At 35.1% G+C, this 25,319-nt stretch overlaps 1 protein-coding gene and 1 pseudogene across 2 annotated transcripts in view; one reads left to right on the plus strand and one right to left on the minus strand.

Annotated features, from left to right (window-relative positions):
- LOC123611706 (uncharacterized) overlaps positions 1 to 9,496 on the plus strand; it is a 90,185-nt gene extending 80,689 nt beyond the window's left edge. For both annotated transcript variants that reach the window (XR_012506347.1, XR_012506348.1), the window contains one exon: positions 7,834 to 9,496. The gene's annotated coding sequence lies outside the window, so the exon portion shown is untranslated. The remainder of the gene's footprint in view (positions 1 to 7,833) is intronic.
- The window catches only part of LOC105077978 (uncharacterized), a 73,654-nt pseudogene that overhangs the window by 20,784 nt on the left and 27,551 nt on the right, over positions 1 to 25,319 (minus strand).

Consider the following 25,319-nt stretch of genomic DNA (forward strand, 5'->3'; position numbering starts at 1 on the left):
CAGCCATTGTTAATACCAAACTAATGTGCACACTTACGTTCCAGTAAAATTTTATTTTCAAGAGTTTGGGGAGATTGTGGAGCAAGGGAATTGTCATACCCTACTGGTATTGCAAGAAGAATTTTGAAAAATTGTTTGGCATGCTCTATAATCCAAAAATTCTGTTCCTAGGTTTAAATAACAAATCTACACATATGTGCACCAAAACATACATACAAAAATGCTCATAGTAGCACTATATGTAATAGTTCTAAACTAGAACAAAAGTCCATCAACAGTGGAATCAATCAAGTAAGTAAACTTGATTGTGTATAGACGTACAGTCATACAAGCATAGGTATTAATGGTACACGCTACGGCAATGAAAATGAATAAATACTGCTGCCTGGAACAACATGGATGGTTCTTGTAAAAAACACAGAGAGAAGACAGTAATAAAATAGTAAAAAATAGGACATACTACGTAATTATGTTTTTGTAAAATTCAAAACCAAACGAAATATTGGTAGTGATAGGAGTCGTAGCAGAGATATGTGTGTGAGGCAGGGACTAGGAGCTGGGATACGGGCAATGTCTGGAGTTCTATTCCTTGATCTATCAGGTGGTTTCCCAGTTGGGCTTACTATGTAAAATTTGTTAAATTGTATGATTTACATTGCTTTCTGAATCTATATTATACTTCAACCAAATTTTTGTATACTTTTGGGGTCTGTATAGAATGAATTTCATTATAAGTCAGATCAATACTACTGTATCATGTGACAAATACAAATTTTCAGTAAAGTTGAAATAATGACACTTTCTGGATAACATTTCTTTGAGAATCTGTAGAGCTTTTGTTGATAGTCTCTTTTGAAATCAATATTAAAAAATTATTCTGACTGGAAATAACTTAAACTTCTTAGTTAACGTTGTTTTTTTAAAATAATTTTTGAACATTTCCAGTAGTTGATATTTTTTCTCAAACATGATTCATGATGCCAAATGGAAAATTCCTGAACAATTGTCTTTTTAAATTCATAAGAGTTTTTAATTATGAAAAAAATGTATTTTAAAAATGGAAAATAGTAGGCAAAATTAATTGTATCATTGCTCTTTGGGAATAGCAAAGGTTAGGAAGGAAACATGGATTGTTGAGAATGGTCATTCATCCTTCTAAGTGCCATAGTTGAAAAGTGGTAGGGTTGTAATATGATATTCAACTTGAACTGCTTTCTTTATATCATATGCACACAGCCAATTCCCTGCTCTAGTCATTTAGTTGAAACTTTCCTGAGGTATTGATAGTTAGACTTTCTAAAGTCTTTCACTGCCATAAGCCACTTTATTTAATTTCTTCATCTCTGAAATGGGAATTCTACCACCTTCCAGACATCACAGTGACACGATGATGAATTAGTTAATGTTTGTAAAGTGCTTTGAGGATGTAAAGTGCTAAATAAGTGTTAGGCACTGTTAAGCATTGCAATCAATCAACATAATGCTTTATTGCACATGTGTTACTTCAAAGGCAGGATACTAATTTAGTTAATGTGAGTGTTCTTATGAAATTAGAATTATATTGCAAAATTGGCAGAAATTTTATGAATGATAAAGATGTAGCAGGGATCAGAGACTTACACTGATTTACTTATTTAGTGTTTTAATTTATATCCATTATTAATTTTCATTTGTAATAGAAAAGAAGTAAAATTTCTCATCTCAACTTTCCATTTTGAATTTATATATTAAAATACTTACAAAATAATCTATGCTGGGGTCTTCCTAGCCATCTTCACTTCTGAATATATATCCTTGTACCTTCATAAAATCTAACAAATGGCTTTGCATCAATAAAACATAAATGGCAGAAAAAATGGCAAGAATTTTGTCATATGGCTTTTATGTAATATAAGACAACATTTCTATCTAATGGGGATAGTATAAGAGATTCTTAAAGACTCTTGACATAGTCCAGATATATTGACTCTAAGCCCAGCTGTACAAAGAAATGAAAGTAAGAAACATAAATTCCTTTTCATTTCTTTAAATTCCAGAAGACATTCATGTTCTTTGTGTAGGAATGAAGAGTTAAATCAAGTTTATCTAACCATATTTATCATAGAAATGAGCAAATAACTTGAAAATAATTTCATCTTATTAAAAAGAGCTAATAAACTATTCTTAAAAAAATACCTGAAACAGATAATGTAAATACATGAAAGTCTGTTGCACTCTGTGTTGCAGCACTTAATTTCACCCTTTCTGGGGAAGTTTAATGTATACGATGAATGAAACGGAAGAGCAAACATGGAGGTTATGTCCTCTAGGGAGCTTTTCCTGGCTTCTGTAGACCTAAGGGAGTTCCTTCTCTGGTCAACGTCAGCACTGGCGGGAGACTGATCTGAGTACAGTAAAGGATTTAATTAGATAACTGACTTTGCAAAAACAAACCACACTTTAAAAAACACAGATCCCAGCATCCCCAGCCATTCTGGGAAATGATTTTCCTGGATTCCTAAAGATCTTCTAATGTCATCTTATGGGTGAGAACACTCAGCTTAAACCCGTTCCCTGGACTTGCCTGGGGTACAGGGCTGTGCTCAGTCAAGGACTCTCACCCTGGCCGCCTCGCCACTGTCCTTGTGGGTGAGGGACTGCGCACAGGTTTTGGAACTGGGCAGACTAGGCTGGAGCCACATCTGGCTTTGTCAATCTGTGTGTGTGACTTTGAGAACATCACTTCTCTGAATATCAGTTTCAGTGTCGTATAAACTACAGAAGTGGTGCTGCTCTTCAGGGCTGCTGTAAAGATCCCAGATCCTGTACCCTAAGTACCCAATAAAGAGCCCGACATATAGTCAGAAGCTCAATAATTGAGGGCCAGATAATGTAACCAGCCCATAGTCCCTTCGTACATACTATCTCCATTAGAAACTCTTGATTGTTATAATAATTATACTAATACAGTGTCTTACATAATATAGTATCTTACACTCAGAAACTCTCTACATTTATTCACTTAATTTTAAAACAACTGTCAGCTTGGCTTTTATTTCTGTTTCACAAACGAGGAAGTTGAGACGTAGAGAAATGGATATGCGTGATACAATCAAGAGTCGTGGAAATTAAGTCACCAAGACGAAGAAGGCCACGCTGCTTGTTCCCAGGATGCTGGGGCTCTATCAAGTCAGCCCAGCTTCCCTTTCACACCCTATAAGATAGCTGCCCACCTAGATAATTACTAATTTTACCCTGTAGCAATGAGTCTAAATAGAAGTGTGAGGAATCCCCCTAAGAGAGGACACAGGAAAAATGAGGGCAGAAAAAAGAGAAAGGAATAGATAAGGATAGAAAAATTCAAAATGAGGTATGGTTGAATTACCAATGTCATTGATAGATTACTTTATATGAATTACAGGATTTATAAAAACCCACTCTTTTGTTACTCTGGTGTCAAGTTAATTTCATAAGAATTTAAACTTTTTTCTTAGTCTTAGTGTACTATCAATTAGATGAGATCAGTTTACATAATGTCCTCTCTTTGCCACCAATTTTACTGACTCAAGTAAACTCAGTGTAGTATCTGTTACTAACAGAGCACTCATTTGTCACTGGTGAATGCACATTATGTCCTCCAGCGTGGCAATGACTTTATCCACGGTTCCCAGGGGAACCAGAGTATATCACTCATGGTGCTTGGTGAGCTCATAAAGCTATTTATAATGTGTAACACAACCATTAATAGTTTAAATATTTATAACCATCTTTAATAGCTATATATCACTGATACAACAACAAAAATACATATGGAAAGAAAACGGTTTCTTTTTCAAAGGTGAAACTGATATCTTTGCCTTTAAATGCACTTGGGAGAAAAACTAGAGTAGCATGTGCACAAAACTGGTCCCTCAGGAGAAATGTGTCCTAGCACACAATAGCCTTTCAGCATCATTACCTACCTGAACACTGTATTTGCTTGTTTGTTGGATTTTCTTACTTTCTTTTGTCCAGTTAGTTCAGATTGGGTTAACTTATCTAATAGACATCTCAAAGTTAACCCATATAAAACCGAGCACTTGACCCCTGCCCTCCCAGCTCCACTCGAAATCCCCAGCTCCACCAGAAATCATCCCTTCCCAGTCAGTCGCATGTTCCATTCTCTGTTGCTCAGGCCAGAATCCTCCAAGTCATCCTTTACTCTTGTCTTTCTCTCCTCTCGCTTCTCTCTCAATCCTCTAATTAGAAACATGTTCATTGACATACAATATCTTACAGTGTCAGAAGGTTCACAGCTGTCATGAAGCCTTGAAACTTTATGGACTTTAGATTAAGAAGTCCTATCCAATGCCCCTTCCTGGTTTATAATCACACTGTGCTTTTAAATGAAAGTTTTTATTGTAAGATGAGACAAATTTGAAATATGATTTACTTTCCAAACAAATAAATGATACATTAATAGTTCTTTTAATCAGTAGAAAAATCTTAATTGGGACTTCCCATTTTTCTCTTTAAGTATTGGTAGTAAGAAAGTCTTAATGTGGAAAATCCATCATGAAGGAGCTTAAGGATCAGACAAAGGACCTCAAATCTGCCTTACCAGATTCTAGAGAACTTCCATATTCATGGTATTGTTTAGTAGTTAGATAAGTGGGGGCACTGGGCAGATAAGGTGGAGGCAGAGATAGTGCAGAAGATGGTGTTATGTCTGCGTCCAGCATAAAGGGAATCTACTTCTTCTAAATGAGTGCCAGCAAGAAACTGTTAGAACTGGACAGCTGCAACTGTGCAGTAGTGAAAGGGCCTAACTGGACATGACCCAGTGCTCATTATAATACAATAAGCTTTGCAGTTTTGGCCCACCCACCATGGGTTTTCCTGTGTGCATCATGAGTAAGGACATGTGCAAAAGTGGGTAAGCATGACTAAGCACTCCAGGGGCAAGAGCTGTCAATCAGTCAAGAGACCACCTCTAAGCAAGGGTTTAATTTAAGAGAAGGGGCAAACAAAGGCCATTGCTCTCCACCCTTGGATCAGCCCACCTCCCATTCTTGGAGGTGTACTTTCCCTTTGCTAAATAAAACCTTTAAAATCTTTCCCTGTACAACACTCCCTTCTGAATTCTTCTCTTTTGGGTAAGACAAGATCTGAGGTCTTTTCCCTTCTTCTTTTGGGTAACAATATGATCAAAAACATGGTTTTTGTGACTTAAAAGTCTTTAAACATTAATTTGAAATTGCAATGTGAAAAGACTGCCACCTACCATGTATGCAAGAGACTTGGATTTCTTTTGAAAACTCACTGGGAACGTTACTCTTTTGTAAGTTAATTAAGAGCAATCAAGTAAATTTTCATTATACAATAAGAAATTGCAATATTATCCTACAAACTTTGTTGAGTGTGAAAAAACCCTGCCTGAAATTCTAAGAAGTTCTTGATCTTAGAATGATGACAGTCTACTTATTGCCCTAGATTTTTGCTTATCATTTTAAGTTACAAGCGATAATAAAGAACATGGTTTTTACTTCGTTATATCTTTTTACTATTCTTGTCATAATACTCTTTTTTTCTAACAAAATTGTATTTTTATTTTAAGCCTGTAATCTTTAATCATTTAAGTAGAAAATCAGCTTTTAAATTAATGCTCCTAAACTTAAAGCAATAAGTGAAACATTTCAACTGAAGTATTGGCTATTAACACTCTAAGATAACGGGGGTAAAATTTTCTTGCTATGAACAGAACAAATTAAGCGTAGACTCTCTAGATACACTCATGAGTTCGTATAGCAAGGTTGGGAAGTTCTAAAGAAACTGTAGTAATAATTAGCATTTTGGAATATAGCTAAGGTACTTGGAATTCTAATTTTTAGAAGGGTTTATGGCTAAGGAACTAATAGATTTTTTTAAGGGTTTTCAAAGGGTTTTTTTGTTGTTGAATTATAGTCAATTTATGTGTTAATTTCTGGTGTATAGCATAGTGGAGTGACTCATTTATACATATATTATATATATGTGTGTGTGTATGTGTGTATATATATGCCTTTTCATATTCTGTTTCATTTTAGACCATTACAAGATATTGAATATAATTTCCAGTGCTATACAGTAGGACCTTGTTGTTTATCTCACTAATATATTTTTTAAAAGTTCTAGTGATTTAGGGATTTTTAAGAACTAAAAAAAAATGTGTTTGCAAAACTATTGTGAAACAAACATAAGCAGCAAAGTCAGAATTTGAGAGTTCATAAAATTCGAAACAAAATACAATAATAATCATCTTACTGTTAAAAATGAAGGAAATGTTTTTACTTGCTCAAAATAACCTTAGTATAAGTGGCTGTCACAGAATCACAAACTTTTGGTAATAGAAGGGACTTTAGAATTTATTTCATTATAATTTGGTAAAATGAAGAATTTTTAGGAGTGCTCAGTATTATGATAAAAAATCCAAAAATACTTTTCATCATTAAAGGTGCTAGGCTCTCTGAAGTGTAATAGAAATACATGGTACCATTTTATTGCTCTCTTTATCTCACAACAAACAGCATGATAAATAAATATTATGTCCCTACTCCTCTCTCCCCCACCACTAGCAGTCACTACTTGCTGAAAACTGCATATACTTGCTAAGATCTGGGAGTGGCCTCGAAATGCTTTTCAACACCTTCCCTAAAATAGTCACTTCCTATTCATCTGAGTAGATGAAACTTACTGACCATCCTCTCCTCACAGTACAACAGCCTTCAGATAGCTTCTGATCTTATCCAGTCACACACATTTTCCTCCAGAATTGTTCAGTATACTGCTACTGAATATTCCAGGTTCTCCTTAAACTGGCTTATGACTTTTGAACAAACCCAAGAATATATCTTTCACATTTGTTAGCAAACAGATGGTATAACATATCTAATAATTTTTAGGAATCCTTGATAAATTATTACCAATCCTAAAATTCTGAGTATAAGTAACCTAGTTTAGGAAACAATGCTGAATAACATTATTTAAAAATATTAAAAGAGTACGGCACATTTAGGTATACCTTTGGTACCCAGTGTAGCAGTCTATCCGTGCTTAATAAAGACATATTTTTTTCCTTATTTTCCAACTTACTAAAGTAATTTGAAAGTCCTTCTAAAAGATCAATATGCTGCTAAAAAAATCCAAGAATAAACAGCATACATATCTTCATTGTAATATTCTTTGCCTTCCTTAACTTGAAGCATAAAAGCCTTTCAGTAACCAATGTTAAATTCTTAAAATAGACTACATTATCTTCAACCATGTTATCTCTTCCCATATGTCATAAAATGACAAAGTTTCCACAAGAATACCCGGAAATATACAAAAGGAGTCAGTAAGTGGTATTGTTTCCCTAATGCCTTCTGGGAGAGATGCTAAATTTGATTCTGATGTTTTCATGTAATATAATAAAATAGGGGAGAAAAAATATTCTTTCACTGTTAAAATGATCATGTTAGGATATACTATTGTTAAATTTTCTCTGATTTCAAGCACCATATAAATGTGTGAAAAGACAGATTATGTATTTGGACTAATATTCATTGAACAAATATTTTGAGTGCTTTCTAGATGTTAGTTGTTCTAAGTTAAAGTGATAAAAATCAAAACAAAGCAAACTCTTGCTGTGTTAGGCAGCCTCTAAAGTGACCCCCAGTGATCTCAGCCTCTTGGTAGTCACAATCTTGCGTAGCCACCTTCCCCAAGGGTTTGCTGGACTTAGTGATTCATTTCTAATGAATATAATATGGCAAAAGTAGTGGGATGCCATTCTGAGATTAGGTTACAAGGAAGACTATGATTTCTGTCTTGTTTGGACTCTCTCCTGCTCTTCAGGAGACTTACTCTGGAAAAAACAATCTGCCATGTTGTGAGCTGCACTATGGAGAGGACCATGTGGCCGGGAACTGACATCTCTGACCAACAGCCAGTGATGAGCCGGGGCATGCCAACAGCCATCTGAGTGAACCTGGAAGTGCACCTTCTGAGACTTCCCATATAGACTGAACTTGAAAGTGGATCCTTCCTCAGTTGAGTCTTGAGTTGACCATAGCCCTTGCCAATACTTTTGACTGACTGCAGCCTTGTAAGACACCTTGAGTCAAGGGCACCCAGCGAAGCTGTGCATGAATTCCTAACCCACGGAAACTTTGAGATAATGAATGTTTATTGTTTTGAACTGCTAAGTTTTGGGGGTAATTAGAAACAGCAATAGGTAACTAATACACTTGATCTCATTGTTTATTCTCAAATGTATATATATTTCTCCTTAGAGAAAACACTTTAAGAAATAGTAGATATAACAACTAATGTGAACAGTATGGCAGTTCCTCAAAAAATTAAACATAGAATTACCATGTGACCCAACAGTTTCCTTCTGGATCTATACCCAAAAAATTGAAAACAGAGACTCAAACAGATATGTGTACACCTATCTTCATAGCAGCATTATTCACAATAACCAAAAGGTAGAAACCACAAAAGTTCCCACTGACAGATGAGTGAACAAACAAATTGGGATGTATACATACAATGGATTATTATTCAGCCTTAAAAAGGAAGAAAATTTTGCCATATGCTATAATATAGATGAAACTTGAAGACATTATGCTAAGTGAAATAATCATACAAATACTGTATAATGCTATTTACATGAGATTCTGAAAGTAGTCAAATTCATAGAGGCAGAAAGTAGAGGGCTGGGAGGGAGGAGAGAATGGGGAGTCATTGTTTAATAGGTATGGAGTTTCAGTTTGAGAAGATGAAAAGAACTCTGGAGGTGGATTGTAGGGATGATTGCACAACAATGCTAATGTATTTAATGTCACTGAACTGTACACTTGAAAATAATTAAAGTGGTGAATTTTGTGTTATGTATGTTTTTTAACACAGTAAAAAAACAAAGCAAGAACAAACAAAAAGAAATGGAAAAAGATGGAAAAAGACTAATGTAAAGGAAAACCATCATTTCAAGCCCGCACTTTCCCTAAGCTCAGACAACTGAGGATGACTGTTGGAGTCAATTTCAAAGTGAGTGTGTTACAAGGGTTCTCAAAGTGGAATGTGCATGATCTTGGTGGTGATGGGAGACACTGACCATGCTTTCCACCATCAAGAAGGGTGAGAGTTGCTTGAATGCACAAGAAAATGATGAAGTAACATTCAATAGAACAAGATAGTAAATATCTAGAAAGCACAGGTAACAGAGCTTCCAAGCCAGTGTGGACATTGTGGAGATCAGATGGGCAAGTTAATAGAGAGCTATGGAGTGTGTTGTCTGGGAAACGTGCCTATGCCTTGATGGTCACTAATGCAGTGGGGCAGTTGAAGCTCAGAGGTTATTCAAACTGTTTAAATTCCCCTGGACCACACTCTCAAGGAACTTATAAGAGTGGGGTGTTCAGGGCTAGGCTGTCATGGCACTTCACATAAAACTGAATCTGTTGTATCACAAAGCCAGTAGACACAAAATGGGTGGTAAGGATATGAAGCCAGAGAAAGGGGGAGAGAGAGAGAGAGAGAGAGAGAGAGAGAGAGAGAGAGAGAGAGAGAGAGAGAGAGAGAGAGGAGAGAGAGAGAGAGAGAGAGAGAAAGAGAATGTATTCAGTCAGAGCACATGTGGTTCCATATGTATCTGAGTATAGTATAAGGCCTTTGCTTTTACCTGCAGGTAAGATTTAGAAGGCAAAGGTAACCAGCAGGGTATCAGGCTGTCAGATAGAAAACCTCTTCCTTGTCCTTCTCCTCCCTGGGGACTGCCTGGTCAGAACACACAATAGGCAAGCTCAGGGATAGTATGTACCTCTCTAAGTCTAAGAATGAAAGTCTTCAAGTCTTGGTACCACTTTCTCTGATTCTAAGCTTTTTGGTTTCTTAAACATCTGAATAAAGGGTGAAAATGACAATAAAATTGAAAGGTTATATCATGATATATTTCTGTGGGTCTTTTGGGCTGGGTGATGTCTCAGTGGTAAATTCAGAGCTATGTGGTGACTGAGTGTAGGAAGAGCCTTTAAGCAGAGTGCTCACTGACAGAGTGGGGCTCAGGGGCACTTGCAAACAGTGTTACACTATTCTGAAGGGACAGGAAGAGAGCTAGGTGGGAGATTACAGTGGAGATCAGAATAAAGGGCAAAGGAAACATTTCACCCTCTCTACCAATGACCTACCTCTTTTTATCGTTTGTACTTCACACTTGAGTGTTATTTGTATTGCCAGTACTGACATTTTGATAATTAATAAATGTTTGATTTAGACCATATCAGTAGACTTGTGAAGTGAGGTGGATCATAAATTTGTTCTTCATCCATTTATACTGTTAGGTGTTTACAAGACACTGCAAGTGATCACAAGGACACACAGATGATTAAAAGTAAAGCATTTTTCCTTCTACAGCTTGAAATAAAATGGGAGGAAATAAATATTTGCCTTGTAATGTGATCAGTAGGATACAAAGGTGTGGAAAGGCAGAGAAGTGCTTGTGGGGTGAGGGAAGCCTTGCTGGAAAAGGTAGGTGTTTGCTAAAGAACAAAATTCAACTGAGTACATTTTAAACATATTGTTAGTTTTCTTCAGAAATTCATGAAGTGGACAGCATCCATTCTAGCAAACAGAATGGAGGTCTGAAGAGCTGTCCATGGTGAGAGATTTTTACAGAACAAAGTGAGCAGGAAGCAGGAAGTTACACTGGGCAATTGCTGATTGGTTAAAGCAGGGTTCCTTTCCTTATACAGAGCAAAGGGAAATATTGGAGACTAGTTAGGTAACGCAGACTGAGCAGGCAAATGCTGATTGGTTGACTTAGGTCTTCCTTTTCTGGGATTGCTGAGCATGGAACTTAGTTAAATTTTTTTCTTTTTTTTTCTTGCTGACAAACCTCATTGTGAGGTTTAGCATGAGTGACTCCATCTTGGTCCTGACCTGGTTACTTTAACATACGAAACAGTCTTGAATAGGTTCTAGCTCATGGAGAAGCCGGGGGATGTGAGAGAGCATGAAGCAAGCAGGCATATATTTTAACACTTCTCTAGCCCTGGATATGGATGGGAGAGGATCTTGAGATATGTCAAGAGAGGCAGGTAGACACCAGACCCTGCTGGGCCCCGTGTGCCTGGCCGTGTATCCTTGCAGACAATGGAGGCTCTAGTGATGGGAGTGAGCTAATCAGATTTATATTTTTTGTTGACTACTATAAAGAAGAATTGTTCAACTATAAGTGGTAATAATTCCATGAATTATATGGACCTCCTCCCTCCACTTTCTCCTTCTCTACCTTCATACTTTTTAAGGTCAGCTGTGATTACTCAGATGTAGATAGTTTTCACTGCACCTCACTCCCTGTCCACCCTTCCACCCACCTGGGAAGATGTAGAGGATTATGATTAAATTAGAGGTAAAAAGGATACATAAAATAGCTGATTTATTTGTAAAAAGTTATTTAATAATAATAGGATTTTTTTAAAAAATTGATCTTTGGAGACAAAAATGATCTTCAGGGTTCCTATATTTTCAAACCAGAAGGAAGTAGAAAATGCATTTTTTCTTTCTTTTCTTCAATTTTAAGTTCTCCATCTTTTCTTCTATTATCTTCTTTCCTCCTCCTGAATATCTTACACATTATTATTTTTGTTTTCAACTATTTTTGAAATGTTATCAAATTAATGGTGATAGTGTGAAAGTTTTATTTATGGAACGGGTAACCACAAAAAGGTTTAATATTTCATAGATACTGGGAAAAATTACATTTGTCTCCTTAGATTACTTAAGTGTATCTTTAGACAAGCCAGTTTGGTTCCATTAATTGCATGCTAGTTATTGAATTATTGTAAAAACAAGATATTTGTATTATAAAATGGAACATAAAATACAGCAATTTCCCTACCATGAAAATTCCCTACTATTAAAAGTAACATAATCACCAAGGTAAAAGTAGCTTGAAATTTTATAATATGAAGATTTATTTCAGGATGAGCCTGAGAAAGATTAGTTACAGCTGAATATTTTGAATTATTTGATAGAATTTGTTCTTCTTAGTTTGGAATTGATTCCCAGGAATAGTGTGGGTGGAAAATCAGTTTGAAGAGAATATTCCAAAAATCTTTCCCAAGATCCAGGGAAGAAATATATTGCAAAATCCAGTAGCAATAGTAAAGCAACAAAGAAAACCGAAATAACAAAACTAAAATCCTAGGCATATCTGAATTAGTTTCAGGCTGAAGACGAAGTCTTTGTTTTTCAAGAGCATATATCTTCCTTGCTGGAAACTGTGATTTAGGCAGAACTACTGCTTTCCGTGCACTTCTATTTTTCATTTATTAGGTAATGGGCTTGGGGATAAGTTCTACATGCTAGTCACTATACACAGGTGCCCTTATAGAGCTAAAAGTTGAATGGAGGACACAGACCAGAAGAACTAGAAATGAGAACTGAGAAGTTTCCACTGGATACAGCAACGAGGAAGTAGAATTGGTCGGAACTGCTTCTTTAGAGTGTTTATCATTGTGTGGTTTGAAGAAAGATGGGTGGAGAGATTTTGGAGACCAACTGTAGACATTTTCATCAAGTTTGGGTCTGAAGGTTGAAGAGGGAGGGGAAATGAAGGTTTATAAGTAGACGGAAGACTTCTGTGTTTCAAGATTTAAGAGAGTTAAGCTTGTTCAAATGCTAACCAGAGGGAATCAGAGGAGAGAAGGTTGAAGATGCTGGAGAGAGAGTCACAATATATAACTTGTGTTTGTGAATAAACAATAAAACTCATGGGTTAGTAAGGCTAGAGGTTATACATCACTTCTGAAGTAGAGAACAGATTGAGTATCCTTTGGGATTCTATTTTTAAGCAAGACTACTTGAGTTAGATGGTAGGCCTTTCCTACCACACCCCTCCTTACTTTTCTACCCAGATTTCTATAATGTGAAAGTTGGGGAGGTAAAAATCACTGGAAAAAGGGCCATTTTTTGCCATAGACTCTACCACCCTCTGTTTCCCCTGTAAAGTCTATCATGACTGGACCTAAAATAATTACTTAAAAAAACAGAAGCAACATATCTGGATTAGGGGAGTATGATTTTCTGAAGACCCTTCATGTATTTCAAATGATTTCAGTGGGGGAAAAAAAGTGAAATTATGCCCTTTTGGAATGATAACATTTCAGGATGTGAATCTATAGTTTTCCTCTTGTATTCTGTTTTCCTATTCCTTTTGTCCATTTAAGGAAGTATTTATCTATTGTGGACATCAAACCAGGCATGAGGAGGTTGGAAAGGAGATGACTAGCCTGTCAGGGCTTCACTTTCTAAAAGCCTAAGTCTTTAAAAGGATTTGGAGGGATGACGGAGGAGTTAAAAGGGGATTCATGGATACAGACATGACTTGAACACTTACTGGAGACTGGTGTTCCTTCCAGACTGGGAAGATTTCTCCATGCTTTAGAAGTTCAGGGAAGATGCTGAGGAGGAAACCTCTGGGTCTTGAAATTAAAAATCACCATTCCCTTATCTCACAGCACTGCAGGTGAGACTGCAAGATCTAAGGGTAGAATGACTCACTGGGGGCTTGGCAGGTGGGATCACGGGCAGCTTCAACAAAATGCCCCGTGTGACCGCTGAGCTTGGCTTAGAAGCAGCAGAGCCACGAGGGCTGGCTAGGTCATGCAGCAGGAGCAAAGGGTAGCTCGGCAGAAATTTGTGATGACTGAAGTCCAAAGATGCCCACAGAGCCTCAAATGCCTTAGTACTGGTTTATTTCAAAGTCGTTAGAAGAATTCTGCTTGGCATGATCTTACTGTTCAGAAGAGACATCTGTTCTCAATCTGGTGAAGTTTGCAGGACAAGAAGGACAAGCCCCACAGAGAGACATAAAGAAATAAAGAATCAAAACCTTAGAGGTGCGACTCTTCCCCAAACTGTAACCACCATATTCATACTGAAGTTTTCACTTTGGACTCACTTTTAAATATAGACTTATGATTCACTAGCATAGAGAGTAACTTACACTCTAGGTATATGACCAAATTTCTGGGTTCCTGCTCCTGAACAAATAAGTCATATAGTTTCTTTAAAAGAATGTTAAAATTGGGAATGTATATATATAGTAACCTTCAGTAAAAAAGGAATCAGCATTAAATTACCATTTATTTCAGTTGTAAGGTAAAAGAACCCAGTGTACAATAAATGTTTTATGTACAGTCACATCATTCTCACAGCAATCATATGAAAAAAAAGATGCTCAAAAATTAAGTAATTTTCTGAGATTAAGCAACTAGCAGGCTGCAGAGTTGGTTTTTGAATGCAAGTTTTTCTTCTTATCTCTACTTCTTTGTCTTCCTCTTTTGCCCTTCTTTCCACTAGTGTTTCTGTTTTCTTTCCAGAGTTGTGACATTTATTTTTGATAAATATACATAATTTCTAGATTCAAGCTAGTATCTTTTGTCTCAAAACTATAAACTTTGTACAAATATTCCAATAGTATTGCTTTTTATACAACAAATTTAGGAAGCCTTTCTGCATTTGCCTCCAAAATCAGTTTATGAGCCATTGAGTAAAAAGTTGTATTTCATGTCTTGTCATATCATTCTTGTCTAAAATTGACACTGGGTTGGTCACTGACAATTATTATGTAGTTTGGTACTGGACAACTGGTGAATAACTTAAAAAAATTCTTATTAGATAAAAGATATGATATCCACATTGACTTTAGAAAAAAATGTGTTATGAGTTCTTGAGGCAATTAAAAAAAGGCTTATAGTATGAGCTCATAGCATTTTAGGACTGAAATAGATCTTTGCTCAACTTTCTTACTCAGCTCTAAGTTACTTTTAAGTGGCTTAATTGTGGTTTAAAGATAACACAGATTATCACATTAGAAACACAAAGTTGTTCAAGAAAATGTTCACCAGAAAGATTCGTTTTCTGTCTTTACACATTCTTAAGACATTTAATTCCAAGAAGGAAATTTAATGTCTACCACTAGAGCTAATGAAACAGAGAAGACAGATTTCTACTTAATCCCCTGAACCAAAGGAAGCTAATTTTTAAGGCTTCATATAACAATGAAGATTAAGAATTTCATGAAATCCAGGTGGATAAACAATATCTATATTATATCCTTAAAATTGTATATGTTTCTTAAATGTGTTTTAATTTCACTTTAGAATACTCTGGATTTTAATCATTATTCATTACTATTATTTTTATGATGCAAAAATATTTCATGTATTATGTTTCCCTATAGCTGAGTTAAATACTTGCTTGTACTCTTTAATAACTTTATAATGGATAGTCACTTCTAAAATTTTGAGAGTTGTTCATAGTGGAATTTCAATTTTTTTGCAATAGGACTTTTTACTGAAATTATATTAGGAAAAAAATCTCCACATTATGCAGTTGTCTTGTTTATTAACGGGAAAGTAAATAGCATGTACTTTTATTTAGAGAAGCCAACTAAGTAATTTTTAAATGATCATTGTAATATTTTTATATCTGTAGTATTCATGTAATATTAATAGTTGCTTAACAGATTACATATGGTCTAAGATCAGCATTTTAGAAAAGATGTTTGTAAAGGGCTTTTAAACATCTTCAATTCATTTTCTGGAGCATGTAATCATTAAAACTAATGAATCCGCATGTAAAAATGTATGCTGTTGTGGGAGTAGCAATATCAATTTGCTGGGTAGAACACATTATAACCCAAAACTGTTTGTGGTCTCCAAAACAGCCAAAAGTGTACAGAAATGTAAATATACTTCTCCATAAAAATAGACTAATTCAAATGTTTAGACCATCAAAATCCCTATTAGAATTTGGAATGAGATAAAATATTTTCAAATATCCTTATAATATTTACTATTGCTTGGAATTTTATATATATACACACACACACACACACACACACACACACACACATATATATATATATATATATATACACATACATGTATATAAAATACTCTGTTAAATAGTATATCTAATTTATCTAATGAAGGAAATATTCTTCAATAAGCCCTTTATATAGCCCTTGACACAACATGTGATTTTTTTAGCTTTTAATACATTTTCACCCAAATGTGCCAACTTTCTGAGGTAATGTTATTTTAAAAATATATTGATTATAATGTTATTTGAGTATATTGCAGCTTTCTGAAGTCAGAAAATGTGTCTTATTCATGCTAGTGTTTTCAGAATATAGAAAAATTCCTAGGACTTGGCCTGTTTATTCACTCTATTGAATGAATGGATAAATAAGTTTTTATTATAAAGCATCTTTAGGATATCTACATCTTCTTTTATATATTATATTTTTATTCTTCAATGGAAGCATATCTTTTGATTTTCCTAACGTAGCTCCAACCATTTAAAAATATATTAACCCTATGCTATACATCAGAAATTAACACATTATAAATCAACTATATTTCAATTTAAAAAGCCAAAAAAAATTAACTGAGATAAATCAACTAGTTATTTCCCAAGAACCCATATGTAGATGAAATACAAGTGACAGTATCTAAAAATTTTGTTTACTTGAGGAGATACCGAATTAGTAAAGATACACTTGGCTAAATTATGAAGCCTTTGAAACTGAGGTATGGAATTTAAGCTTAGTGAGGTAGGAAATAAAATCCATGTTAGGCCTTAATCAAGGGTTTAAGTATGATAAACTCAGGATTTAGAATAAATAAGCCTCACTACATTATAAGAAATCCTAAAAGAATGGTAATGTTGAAGATGGGGAGATCAGTTGAGAGGTAATTGCTGTAATTCAGGTATGTTCTGAGTGGTGGAAATGTGACTAGAGAGAGATAAAATAGAAGATATTTGGCAGGAAATGTTGATAAGAAGGGATACAGGCCAAGGATAAGTTGAACTAGAAATTTCAGCTTTGTATTACTTACAAAAGTACTTTGAACAATTAAATCATGAGGGAAAATTTGATTACTGATGACTGATTTTAGGCTCATTAAATTTGAAATGACAGTAGGGAGTCAAAAACTTCCACATGGAAATATATGTATATACATACACATTTCTTAAATGTATTTTAATTTCACTTTAGAATACTCTGAATTTTAATCATTTTCATTGCTATTATTTTTATGATGGAAAAATGTTGCATGTATTATGTTTCCCTATAGCTGAATTAAATGTCTACTTGTACTGTTTAATAGCTTTATAATGGACAGTCACTTTAAAATTTTGTGTGTGTATATATATATATATAAGTATATATTATATATATATAAATTTTTTTCAGTATAATCAGTAATGATTAATAGTTGAAATTAAACTAAGAGAACATGCTGTGGGATTATGTAGAGACAGAAGAACAGAGTTACATGGAATCCTATAAATTGAAAATGAGAATAGGAGAAGGAGCTACCTGAGAATAAATAAAGGAAGGTCAAAGAAGACAGAAGAGAACCTGATTGAAACGGGAGATGCAGAGGGTAGAGAGAATTTCAAGGAAGGAGATACAACTGTGATGTGCAGAAGCCTATTTCTATGAGCTCAGGAGACAGATTGTTAAATTTTCAGTAATTTGGTGAGTCAATTTTTAAACACAGCCATTAAAAAAATTAAATTACATAAACTACATCAATAAAATATGTTAAAAAGAAAGTTAATAAATACAACTCATGACTTTCTAATTATTTTAATACCTGTTGCTGTTATTCATACTCTTTACTTATATATATTCTATCTGTAATATACTAGATGTGCTATAGAGTGGTTTCTATCCTCCTGTTCATCTCTTCCTAACTCAGCATGCAGTAATGTCACATTGGTAGCTTGAAATCAGCAGTATGGAAGTCTTTACCCGTAAAAATGGCAAGTACTAAAATTTGGGTCAGATTTAGAGTTCTGTTTATTATCTAGGCAAAGGGTTGTCAAACTACATCTTTTGGCCCAAATCTAGCCCATTGCTTGCTTTTGTACAGAATTGTACTATTTGTACATAGTTGTAATGTTGGAAATAGTTCAAGTTTTATTGGAACACAGACACACCTACTTTTTTATACACTGTCTATGGCCCCTTTTGTATTATAATGGCAAAGAGGAGTAATTATAGCAGAGACTATATGGGCCTTATAGTCTAAAATATTTACTATTTGACTCTTTATAGAGAAAGTTTTTCTACTTCTGGTCTACACATAAGAAAGTAATGGAAAACAACATATGAATGATGCAGATTAAACTTAAAATATGTTGTGCATACAGATGTTACATTGTGAGGACCACAAGAATTTGAGAAAATATTCTTCCAGTGTTTGAAAGCTATTAGTCTGGCTAAGGAAAAAGTTTCTCGCACTGTTAACAAATGTGTGAAGTGCTGACATGTGTGTCTGTTTTGTCATTTTTATTGTACTCAAAACATAAACAAAAATGTCAACCAACATCCACATTGGAATTACACTCATTTTTGAGTTTCAAATATAGATTGCCTATGGATACAAGAGTTTGGCAAAAATTATCAAAAGCATTCTGTGAGAATGAATTGGCTATATGGGAGTTTTCAATAAAGAATAGTGTATATTTTATTATTATTTGTAAATTATATGCTGTACATCATTTATGTCAGTAAAATTTATAAAAAACTCATGGACATATATACATACATTCCTTTTCATTCAGAGAGCAGGTTGTTTGACATGTACCAGCATAGCATTCTACAGTTTTGGAAGCGATAGAGTCTTGGAAGAAGATTAAAAAAAAAAAATCATTACATTTAAGAAGTAGTAGTATATTTGTCATTCAAAAAACCATGAGTCACTTAAAAAATTCTCTGAGCAATTAACTGCATATTTTATTTCTTTTGTCTGTTACTCATTTAACAAACATTTAATTGATTACCTGCTCTGTACTAAGCATCACGCTGAATGATGGATATACTTGGACGAACTAAGTAAAGCCACAGCTTGTTTCGTGGAGTTTATAATCTATGGCGTAGGAAGCAGATGATAAAGGAATAAATACATAAACAATCATATAATTTACAAAATTATATAAACAGGCTTTAGAGTTAATGAATAATAGAAATGACCTGGAAGTGACCTTCTTGAGCAGAGCATCCAGGAAGTCTCTCTCCTATTTCAGCTGAGGCAGAACCTGGGCTGGGGAGATTGTGCCCAGGGAAGGGAAAAGTCTATACAAATATCCTGAGAATTTAACTTAAAAAAAAATTTTACTCACTTGCAATAAAAAGGTAATCACTTTCAATTGCTTCATTAATTACACAAGAAACTAAATTTTAAATAATATTACTCAGGATATAGGCAGTTACTTTCCTCTAAAAACCTCAAAGTTAATCATGTGTGGAAGTTAATTTCCCAAGTTTCTTTTTAAAGCTAGTGTGGAATTCTCTGTATGTTTACATATGACCTTCATTAAGGCAAAGAATTTCTTCATTTAGATTCTGGCTTTATTTGATGCTAATATGTTAAGTCAGGTTGTTTCTCAATACTTTATGTCAAAGGAGGATAATTCTTTTTCTTTCTTCGCTTTGTGTTCCTGAATCTCTAAACCATACTTAGGCTCAGCCAGGAAGGCTTGCACACTTTTATCTAATTTGATATTTTCTCAATTCATCAGACCTCAGAGCTAATATATGTTCTTTAGTTTCAAGAAAATACTGGGTAAGTTCAACATTACTATGGAAACCTATCTTGTGATAAAAGATTAACTGCATTTTCTCATCTTTTATTCTTTTTGCTACATGATTATTTTTTAACAAAAGGCTAACTCAGGTATAATAAGGTCTTCTAGTGATAAAGATTAGAGCTAATATTTGTGACTATTTTGAAGTGTTGACTGAAATATCCTCCAGACCTTCACTTCCTCCCTTTTCTGCCTGACTTCCTTCCCCCACATTTAAACTTCTTTGATTTTCTTTTCTTGGACTTTGAGACCCTTCATTCCAGTGCCAGGCATCCAGGCATTAGTCATCAGATGTTATCATTGGAGGATTTGGAGGAAAAAAGTCAGCAAATCCTTGGCTTTTAAACTCAAGAGCTTTACTTCCTATGCAAGAAGGAAATATTTAGGAAGAATATTTGTTATCCAGTTCCAAATTTCCCCCACTCCTGCCATAAGCTCCTTTGAACTGTAGAGGGCAGTAGAAAAGAAGAGAAAGCAATATAAACTTACTTGGGGCTGGGCCCATGCTCTGCTTCTATTGCCTACCCAGGGTTATTTTAAAACAGAGGGAAGAATACTGATAAAACCCTCAAGCTAAGTTTGGATATCCAAAAGTAGAGGGCGCTAGTTCTGGGATGTCAGTAGGCTCTACTCTTGAAGATATTTCCCTTATTGATAAAGGTGTGAGTTCTTACGGTTTTTTTTTTTTTTTTTTTTTTTTTTTTTTTGTGATATCTAAGTCTTGATAAAGCTTTAGGGTTTTGGTGACTCCAGAGATGCACAGGAAAATAAGATTTTTTTTCCAACTGCCTTCAAAAAGGGTGCAAAATTGGCTGAAAGAAAGAATTAGCCACCTAAAGTGACTTCTCTGTTTTGGTTGTTTAATGCCACTGCAGACCATGGACTAATGACTTACTCTCAGAGAAGAGCAATGGGGATGGAGGCAGGAGCAGAGACCAGGAGAGGCAGAGGCCATCTCAGCAGATCACAGTTGTATTACAGAGGGCAGCCACAGGCCAGATGTACCCTCTTGGCCTCCCTCTCCTCCACATAAGTCCCCTGAAAATTAGGTACTGAGTTGAGGAGAAAGAAGAGGAAAGGAAATTTTGAATGAACTATGCTTAAGCCTGAAATGACCAAGGATAACAGGAAATGACTAAGATTCTGTTTTCTAAAATTAGACAAGACTGGGCTTAACATTTATTTATTCAACACACATTTATTGAACAACTACGATGTGTCAGCCACTGTTTTAGGTACTTGAGATATCCGGGGGACAGAGATCTATGCCTTCAGTGAACTTCATTCTTGCAGGGTGACACAGACAAAAATGATTGGAAGAGTGGGATGAGTGAGATAGTTGCAGTATTAAATAGGATGGTCAAAGTGGTCTCATTCTGAAGGTAAGATTTGAGCAGACACTTGATAGAGGTGAGGAGGTTAGCTAACCTGATATTCTGAGGAAGAGTGTTCCAGAGAAAGGCAACAACTAGAGCAAAAGTCTTAGAAAAAGCAAACGTGTAGGCAGGCAGTAGGAGCAGAGGCTAGAGAGGTAGCAGAAGGTGGATTATGGGGGCTTACAGCACATTTTACGGAATTTGGCTTTCACCTTGAGTGAAACAGGGCTCCATTACAGTGTTGAAATGAGGAGTGAAATGATCCGATTTGCCTTTTTAGAGGCTTACTCTCCCTACTGTGGTAAATAGAGACCAAAGGGGCAAGGTAGTTATGAGAGCGGTTAGGTTATTGCTGTAATCCAGGCAAGGGATGATAGTGGCCATTGTGAAGGTGAGCACAAGTGATTCAATGAAGAACATATTTTAAAGGTATAGCTAACAGGATTTCCTACTGTACTAGATGAAGGATTATGAGATAAAGGGAGGAGTCAAGTGAACTATAACTTTTCTGTCCTTAGTTACTGGAAGGATGCAGTTGAGACAGGGAAGGCTGTCTGACAAGTTTGGGATTGGAGGAAAGATCAAGAGATTTACCTTGGACATATTAGGTTTTAGATATCTATCTCACAGCCAACTGGAACACTGAGCATGCAGTTAGATACCTGAGTCTGGAAGATCTTGGTTGGAGATATTTAATTAAGGAGTTTCAGGCATACAGGTAATATTTAAATCATGGGGCTGAACTGAGGGCTGATTCTCTATTTGTATGTTTGAGTAGTCTAACAGCCCTCTATCTTGCAATTAACAACAATAAATTCTAAACAGAATCCTAAAAGAACTACTCAAAGGCACTGAGAAGTTAACAAAACAGGAAGGTTATGGAGGAAAATTGAAACATGTATGAAGTAATTGACCTTAAATGAGTTTTCCATTTTCTGCAACTTTTCGCTTGAGTGCCATCTTTTATCTAGTTTCTGCAAAGAATGTTTTAAACTCCAATAGAAAAGCTTATTTTTTTCTGACCTGAAGAATCAGTAGATAAAGTCTGAGGGCAATCACAGAGAGTACAAAGTAGTAGGGCAACAAAGAGCTGGAGTGTAAATGCCCTACTCTCTGTATATCAACTCTATCAACACTCTGGCTGATGCTTGAACCATAGATAATTGAGAAAGATTTCAGTTAAGGACAAAAGAAGTGAACTGCTATTTAAACTGCCTCTGGTGAGAGTGTTTGTATTTTGAGTCCAGTTAAATTGACCATCTGGTTAAACAAATATTTTACTCTTTGGAAGAATAAAATAGAATATGGAGACCCTACCACATATAATTTTCAGTGCTATGACTATAACCTGAAATTACTCAATGTATAAAGAATCAGGAAAATGTGATCATTCTAGAAAGAAATAACAATTAATGGAGGCCAACTCTGAGATAATGTGGATGTTGAAATTAGCAGACAAGGATTTTAAAGTAGCTAGTTTAACTGTACCCAATAAGGTAAATGTAGTTATAATAAATGAAAATATAGAAAATCTCATCAGAAAAACAGGAAACATAAAAAAAGAATCTATTGAAAATTCTAGAACTAAAAAACACAATATCTGTATTAAAGAATTTCCTGGATAAGCTTAACAGCAGAATGAAAATGACAAGGGAAAGAGTCAGTGAACTTGAAGACATATCTGTATAAATTATCCATTCTGAAAAAACAAAATATAAAGATTCAGAAATTTGAACATAGATTTAGGATCTGTGGGCAACATCAAAAATTCTAACACAGCTGTAATTGACGTCCAGAAGAGAAGAAAGAAAATGAACCAGAAAAAGTATTTGAAGGAAAAAAATCAGACTGAAAATTTCTCCGATTTGATGAAATATACAATACTACAGATTGAAGAAGCTAAGCAAACCCAGAGGAAGGTAAATATAACTCAAACTATGCCTGGTCAAATCATTGTCAAACTTCTGAAAACCAAAGAATATCTTGAAAATAGCAAGAGAAAAAGGAATCTTTACTTACAGGAGAGTGATGATCCAGAAACCATAAACTTCCAGTTGGAAATCATAGCACAAGATGATGGAACAGTGCCTTTAAAGTACTAACTTGAAGTCCTGGAACTACAGAAGGTCACTAAGGAAGTGGACTCAGAGGAATAACCAAGTAATTAGGTGAAGTGTTAAGAGAGAGAACAAAAACTGAGTGGCAGGTATCCTGGAAAATCCATCAAGAAGGAGGGACTGATCATCTGTGCCAAATGCTGCCATCATGCCAAGCAAGGGCAGGAAACTGACCATTGGCTTGGACAACAGGGACATCAGTAGTAGTCTTGACAGGAATAGGTTTGGTAGAAAGGTGGACTTAAGATTTGATTGGAGTGGGCTGAAGAGAGAATGAGAGGAAAGGAATTAGAAATTATAAGTAGAGCAACTCTTTCATACAGTTTTGCTGCATAGGGAGGAAAGAAATTGAATAGTAGTTAAGTGAAGTGTGGGGTCAAGAGAAATTTTGCTCTGTTGCACAAGCATGCTAATTATCATAATCTAGTAAAAAGCAAAATGAATGTGATATTTTGGATAAAAAGGGAGATATTTGTCCAGTGTTACTAAGTCTGCATAAAATAAAAACAAAAATATACAGTCAGTTGAATTAGAATAAAAAATTAACACATGAATATATGACTTGAATTCTCATACCTCCTTTATACTGGACAAAGCTCTCTGCTTCCTAGAATTTGCTATTTACAGTTTGATCATTTGTCATTGCAAAATATTTTAAAAGTATGTTCACTAAAATTATGTAAAATTCTATGATTTTACAGAACTCTAACTTTGATTTCATCCTTTGTATTCTTAATTTATTGACATTTCCCAAATAATGGACAGTATATTTTCAAAAAATGATTTTTCAGTTATTTTAAAACTCCAAATGTATTTTTCTAATAATATTGATGTTATATGAGGTAGTTTATCGTGGCCAGGCCACAAAGTCATATAAAGTAGCTGAATTACAGTACTAATTATCTGGGAAGTTTTAGTTATGCAGACTTTTATTTCTATGGGAAAACTTATTCTAATTTCCAACCCAAGATTCTGGAACACATCTCCCATTATGAAGTGAGCCTGAAGGTAGGAGTGGAAAGAGCCTCCTGTTCACAACCCCCACCCTCGTCTTCCAGCAGTGAGGGTAAGACATCAAAGTTTTCATGGCATCAAGGATTCAAGCAATGGGCTAATGGAGATCCTGGACATTTATTTCCTCACCAGTGAAAATTAAATGGAGACCCAGGATTCACTACAACTACAGTGATGAGAAGGAAGTTTCGGCAGCCAGAGTGTGTTGGTGAGTGCTTGGCTACATGGCTGCTTCTGTCTTTAAGGGCATGTTAGTCTTTTTGTGCTGTAAAAAATTGTGTGTTTATGTGTGTCTGCATGTGTGTGCGCACACGCTCGTGCTATTATTTCTGTATATACTGAAGCCTTGTTGATCTGTAAACCCAACCTCTAAAAAATGTCGATGAATGTATTTTGCTTCAGATCTTTGGTTTCATGATCAAGAGATAAATGTCCAATTAGTAAATTAAAAGCAGATTTATTCCCATACATATTTTAAAGTATGTATAGGAAAACCCCATTTCCTCTGTATTCTGCACCTACAAGATTGCACAGTAATAATGATGTATGTGTTTAATGATGGTGCTCAGGACAGGGAAAACATGCTGAAAGAGATTCTGAATCATCCATAGTTAAATTATTTTCAGCATCAATTCAGTACTCTTTGTAAATCTTAGAACATTGATGAACCGTATAATTTTGGGGTAAAAGTAATGTTAATCAGAACAGCTCCCATTTACGGGGGTGAGAACTTATGGTTGTTTCCTTAAGTGGAGAGACACTTTATTTAGGTATACTGAAATAAATTAAAAAAAAAAAACTTTTCTTCTTGATCTTTTGGGTCATCATTATTAATACCTCCTTTCTGCCTATCTTGAAATGTAAAGCTGGCATTTTTAGATACACCCTGGACTTTAAGAATTGGAGGTGCATTTGCCTATTTGTGAGGACATTGAATGATTTAAAACTCACTGAATGGAATTTTTTTTTTTAATCTCAAATGCACTAGGGAAGCATTTGAGTTCAAAAGTTTTAGAGTCATTGTAATTACCATTCACTGAGAGTAGGAATTACAGCTAAGTAATTTTCTTTTCTTGTCTCAAAAGAAATGGGTACACAGATGTATATTCTGAATACTTACAGAGTCTTAATTGCCTGCCATGAGGTAGCATTTAGGAGCATG

The sequence above is a fragment of the Camelus bactrianus genome, chromosome 1 (assembly GCF_048773025.1).
Source record: "Camelus bactrianus isolate YW-2024 breed Bactrian camel chromosome 1, ASM4877302v1, whole genome shotgun sequence".
Classification (NCBI taxonomy): Eukaryota; Metazoa; Chordata; class Mammalia; order Artiodactyla; family Camelidae; genus Camelus; species Camelus bactrianus.